This window comes from Chanos chanos, chromosome 6, assembly GCF_902362185.1.
Source record: "Chanos chanos chromosome 6, fChaCha1.1, whole genome shotgun sequence".
Lineage (NCBI taxonomy): Eukaryota > Metazoa > Chordata > Actinopteri > Gonorynchiformes > Chanidae > Chanos > Chanos chanos.
In genome coordinates, this window is record NC_044500.1 from 15,628,207 (window position 1) to 15,634,982 (window position 6,776).

Here is a 6,776-nt window from a genome sequence, read left to right on the forward strand (position 1 = left end):
TAGAAAGCTTTCTTTCAGTTATTTCAGATTTCATGGTGGACTTCAATTTCAATAGAAAAGCTTTTCTCACGGGCTGACTCCAGACTGTTTGCAGTTAGACCTTTAAACTCACAAATACTCTCTTCTCTTCTCCCCCACAGACAAGAATGTCTAACTCTTCTTCAGTGTAGGGAAGGCAAATTAGGTTACAGACAGTAGTGTTGCGTTCTCTCTTCCTGTGAGGTGAACGCTCTAAGCTTCGGGGGCATTCTTGAGTTGTAGTCAAACCACAATCCATTTAACAGATGACTTTACAAGACTGGGAGACCTCACACTTGCAAGACAAGATCTTAAAATCGAACACCTGTAACATGCCTTGACTCTCTTCACATCTTCAACTATTGAAAGAGTCTCTAATACTAAACACTGTGCATATAGTATGGTGAGATAACTGAAAAGAGGAGATATCAGAGGAAGTGCTCATGAAGTTATAAAGTTATAAATGTGGAGGAATGTGCTCTAACGATATGCAGATACTCTGACTCTGTGTTTCGTTATGAACATGCTGAGGTTATGTCAGTCAGGGGAGCCCTTTGTCAATGGAAGAAAGACCACAGAAAATCTTCTCAGAATCTCCTTGTGGAAGCCATCTTTTGGTTTGCAGTTCCCATGGACACCAGCATGTAACTTAGCGTGCATCCAAAATTTATGATGTATCCCAAATGCCGGCCAAATGCGTCAAAACCCGATTTAAGAGAGGAAGGTTGGTGCTTTGGCTAAAAATCTCCTGTAGAATTCTTTCAACTTGGTTTATTAAGCACTGATTTTAGTTCTCTGCATTCTTGTGCTTTTTCCTTTATTTCAGAGTAAACACTCAGATATCTCAGGTACAAAACTTGTTGGATGTTTTCTTTTGACTGCGTGATCAAATTAACTGTAACTAGCAAAATTTCCATTGTGAGTTTTTCTTGTCAAGTGTTTGCCAGTCTAAAGCGGGTCAGTGTGGGGACATCTGTCTGATATTCTGCTGGGTTTGTGAAGTCCAGTGTGGGAAGGAGGGACATGAGCTGAATGACCTGGCTTTGTATTACAGTGTAAATAAGTGAAATGTATATGCTTGAAGTGATTTGTGCTCATAGTCCTGTAACTGTTTGCTCTTTCCCTTTCCCACGGTATGTATTTTTTTTTTTTTTTTTGGTTCTTGAGCTAATCTTTAATCTTGACATTGTGAACAAATGGGTTTTTAATCACAACGTATTCTTTCAGTTAAAATTGAACTGCATTGATAAAAGTTTAATGGCTGTACTAGAGCGTTTTATTTTGGAAAGGTCTTGCAAAGTGGCATATATTGTAAAAGAAAGAAGGAAAGACAAAAAGAAAGAAACAAAGAAGGAAAGGAAACACTTGTAATTAAAAGCTCCCAATTCAAAACTTTCCATGCCAGCTTAGATTTGACATTATCAGAGGACCTCACCTTGCGCAGATAAGACTGCAAAACTGTGTGCTTCAGTGCTGTGTTTGTACAACAGTTGTAAACCATTGCAGCCCTTTTCAGACCAAAATATTAAATGTCCTCTTTTGTCTCACCAGACCTCGCAGTCGCCATGCATTTACAAGCTTCTAAAAGTGTCATTTTACAAGTCTGCAGACACTTTAATTAGTGGTTCTTTAATCCAAAGTAGAAAAGCTAACCACTTAAATGTAATCCAACGACACAAGATCTGGTTGGTTAAAAAAAAAAAAAAAAGAAAAAAGAAAAAAAAAAAAAAAAACAGACCAGACAGATTTGTTTACCTCATGTTTATCTTGCACTTGCATCTTGATTATACCTTGGCACAAGATCTGGGTAGACGGTAGCTGCTGGTTTTGATCCACACTTGTACACTTTTTCTGAAAGAATGTTAGACTGTGACAGACTCAGCCTGCGTTACATGGCTTTTTCAGGTGAACCTATCCATTCACATCATTGCGAGTCTCAGTTCGGATGTAGGTTAAGTGCTCTTAATACCCTCCTCACACCTAATCAGGGAGAGAGACGATAAGCTTAGAGTCCTTTCAGTTTGAATGCAGTCTCATTTTTAGTTCCTGCTGTTTTTACTATTGGAAAAAAAACACAGAGCTGAGTTGGAAAGGGGGTACAGAGTGTTGTGGTGTATGTGTGTGTGTGTGTGTGTGTGTGGGGGGGGGGGGGGGGGGGGGGGGGGCTGGAGGAGGAATTGGGGATTGAATTTTTACAACAAACTGGCAAGAGATAATTATAAGCACATTCAGGCGATATGACCAATGAAATGCGATTTCACATTTCACATTGTTTGTGAAAATTGTCAATCCATTTGGTGGTGCTTATGTGTCCCGGAGGGGGGCATGGATTTACTGGGATTATTGCTACTTAAAAAGCATGCCCATTCTTTGTCACTTTTTCCATGAGTTTGATTAAATGCAGCATCTCATCTGCACATTTGGAGCAGATGGCCGTGGGTCACAAGGGCTCCAGAGGGCTCCGATTTAATCAGCAGCACCTGATAGTTTGCCGGAGATTTCTTGGCAGGCCGGCAAGGCTGTAGCTTTCCCGCAGCACTGTGGCAAATATTTTCCTATGGATGGAGCATGGAAAATTGCTGGGTTCAGAAAAGACTTCAGTGACGACTGCTCATCCAGTTCTAGAGGGAGCTTTTATTTATTACTTTGTGTCAGTAGATATAATCATTTTAAGACAGATGGATCAAGGCTGTCCAGATGTGTGCATGCAAGTCTATGAAAGACAGGCTCCAGTTCTGTAATTACGGAAAGACAAAGTCGTGTGTACAGTATTGTAAAGACAGACTCCAAGAGTGCTACCAGCCAGCACATTATAAGTACTTTGACCCCACATAATAGAGAATAAATGATACCTTTGTCAGTGGTGTTTTAACGTAGATTTTCTTTCATCTTTCATTTGGGTCTGACAAGAAAGCAACTCCAGGGGTTTTTAATTCTTTCCCAGGATGAGTTCAAACATGTTTGTTTATTTTTGTCATCTAAAAGGACCTTCTTCCCCACCAGCGCCACAATGGGAATTTCCACGGAGGGGGAAAAAAAAAAAGAAAATCCAGAAGTCTGTCTTGAGATTTTTGTGAGCATTTCTCAGCGTGGCGTAGAAGCTAAATTATCACACCGACTCTTTGAATGCCCCCCCCCCCGTCTTTGTACACATTCCTAACTGTAACTCAGGCTGTGTTGTAACAATTCCATCTGGAGGCCATTTGCTGGAGTCAATAGGTAAATAAGCAGAAGGGAGGAGCCAGCATTACAGTTAACCTTTGGACAACTCAGGCTGACCGGTCTGTTTACTCAGATCGCCTTCACTGACTTTAGCTTAGTTACAGACCCTTCACACTCAGTGGTTCGCAGTCCCTCTTGGAGTTTGCCTTTGTCTCGACTCTCTTGACGCGGAGGGCGATGATATACCGTTTTAGGCTAGGTGTTGTGTTTCATTCTGCGATCTGAAGTCATGCAACGGGAGTTGCAGGACTAATGTGGACGTTACAGTTTCATGCAAGGAGGAATGTGATACATGTGCGCGGCAGATGTTTCGTTTATGGTACACAAACCAAAGACGATGAGTCGTCATAGAACGTCCCGTACCCCTTATATACTCCTTCTGAACTTTATCTACCAGGTAACCAGCAGCGTACTGTTAACACCTTCTTTTGCAAAATGGAGCAGAAAGCTTACTTCACCTGAGATTTGTAGTTGTGATGTTTCTTTTATTGCTTTTACTGTTCGGTCTGGTCTAAGTCCTATCCACCGTGTGAGCCTGCTCTCCTTGGGGTGAACTTCCCCGACAGCAGCACATATGTAAGGGGATATCCCTCAGAACTGACTCCCACAGACCTGGTCTTCGTCGGCCTCAGCAGTGAAGCAATCCACATTTTTTCTACAACTTGGAAGCAACTTCAGCTCCGACCCATATGTGCTTTCTTTTTCTTTTTCTTTTTTTTTTTGTCAAATAAGAATATTATTGCACTCCCTTCACATCGCCCCCTTTACATGTCTCTGGAATAGTGATTAAGCTCCCACATACAGCCCTCATCCACAGGACAGACATTTAAAGGGAAAATACTGATTCATACAGTATGAGAGGAACCGTATTGACATAAATGCTTACTCATTTCCCAGTTTTTTGAATGATTCATTCCATCTTTAATTCAAATGTTTGAACTTTCGATGTGATTCACAGTGTGGGAGTAGGAACTTTTTGTTTGGGTCACAACTATTCTTGAATTAAAGGTCATACATTTGTTCATTTGTTCTGTGAAGATTAGCTGCATTCGGAGGTAATGAAATCCCATTCTCAACTGAGATGTAGGCTAAGGGCAATGAGAAGTTATCTGAGAGGAGGGGACTGTCTCCATGTGGTGGTCTCTCCCACCCCCAAAGTAAACAGCACTCTAATAAATTCAACTCGTTTACCTTATCCAGTGAGAGGTCCCTCTAAGCTAAACAGTGAAGACAGAGGTGGAAGCAGTGGGTGGAAGACATTCATTTATTTTTAAATCCGTAACAGGGACTAAAATTGAGATAGCATTAGAACTATGCGAAGAAATATATGATTTTATAGCAATAGATGATATACCTAACATGTTACCGTTTTCACCTAAACATAAACAAAGAAATTTAGCAGTTAATCCACATGTTTGGTTACAGGGCATGATTATGATCTGGACCACAATCTGGACCACACACTCTGAAGACTTTTGTTTTCAGACACCAGCTTATGTCATTAGCTGTTGAAACCTTCAGTTAGCTGTATCTGGTACACTGCTGGTAGACTACAGCTAAAATGTAGAAAATGTGTTGTCCCAAAGGAAAGAGCTGAGATTACTGGTGTAGTATAACTGTTCTCAGATTGATCTTGTGCACCTAAATGTTGGGCAGCCCAGAGACCTTCACCATCTAACTTCTCAGAAAGTGTCCACATTGACACATACTTTGTAAAAAATAGAAAAGAAAAGAAAAGAAAAGAAAAAATAACGGCATTGTTGCTGTAAGGACCTTGGTCTCTGATGCCAGCAGAACTTCATCATCACCATTATAAGAAAAACATGTTCTAAGTATTTTGCTGAATAAACAAAGAACAAGGAAGAAACTTAGAAATCATTCACAGATGCCAGTAAACAGCTTTCTGGAGATCAACATGCATACATACACGTGAATAGAAAATTAGAGACATGAAAACGTACATAAGTACATCATCTCCTTAGAGGCTTGTGGTGAACTAAGAGCCCAAGTGTTTGAAATGTACATATAACAGATACGACAGTGTACATCCGGGGAGAAGACCAGCTGCAACAGCTCTACAGGTGTAGCAGACACACCACTTATAGATTGTCTACATGTTCAGTTTACAGCTTACTACATTACCATTGCAACGACTGTACTGCATTCAACTCTGTTACTCTGAGGTGCAGTTCCTAGACTACACTGGTCAGGTTTTATGTGGCCAAACACTAGGAGCTCACCTCTAAACCCTAATCTCTACCTGATTGTGAATGTATTCAAAATGTTTCACCTATTTCAATGTCAGTTTATATATTAGGAACGCAATTCAAATCCACAGTCCTTTTAGGGGAGCCCTATCACTCTATATCATGACAGGCAATGCGTTGTCTTGAATTTGACATTTATGTCTTTTTCTCAGTTTCTTGCAAAAACTGATTTCTTCTATATCTGAATGTAACCTTTCAAAGTATGAGTGCAGTCATCATGAAGAAGACTGTGTGTTTGTCACATCTTTTATGGAGCTAAGTCTCCACAAGCCTTTATTAAACACAGATGAGATTGTAATCTGTGAATAGAAAAGAATGGCTTTGGGGTGGCAACGTTCCTCAGCTGGAGAGATACTGACTATAGTGAAATAGAAACAGTCCCTAGACATGTCTCTGCTTGTTCCTTTCACTGAATGTATATGATCTCACTGTGTATTAGGAAAATACATACACATTTAACCGCATTCACTTAAACTCAAAACACCTTAAAAACACAAATACGTGCTCCAACAATGATATCATTGTCTGCTCAGTTTTAAGCTTGAAGGAAACCCAGTTTTATCAAGGATAAAGGTTCATTTTGCTCCAGGGGGAATTTAAGTTGCAAAATAAGACCTGCTCTAAACTACATATCATTGTTTTGGACTTTAAGGGAATTGGCCATGAAATCTGGAAAAATGTAGCATGAGTCAGGAGAGCTGCTGATTTGGCTATTAGCAGTCATTCTGAAGACCTCATATCCAGCTCACAGCAGGTGTCGGACGCCCACCCTTTGTGTGACCACAGACCCATAATTCAATGCTTTTTATAGCTCTGGAACTGTTTTAGTGGCTGAAGTGTTCCATAGCTGCAGGACAGTAACTACATAAAGCGAGAAGCTGAGTTATCCTCAGGCAGGCAGCTTGGTGTATTTTTATTGATCTCTGCATTAGGGAGCTCCTAGTTAATCATGAACTAGCTGTTTGACCTATGATTAACTTAGAACCTCTGAAAACCAAACAAATCTTTGCACTGAGAGGCTTGGATGGGAAATAAGAATCCTGGAACAGTAAGTACCTTTGTAAAGAACAAAGCTTTGGTAAATAAAATTAAATGAGCACAGGGTTCCATTCCCTCCAAGCTCTATCCGAGAGCTCTGTTTCATTTTTTTACGTTTCACTGTGCAAATGTGGGAGACGTCAAATGAAAATGATTCTAATGCATCAAGATGATATTTCTTAATAAAGCAATCATTCACCATTAATTTGTGATACAACTGACATGTCAGTG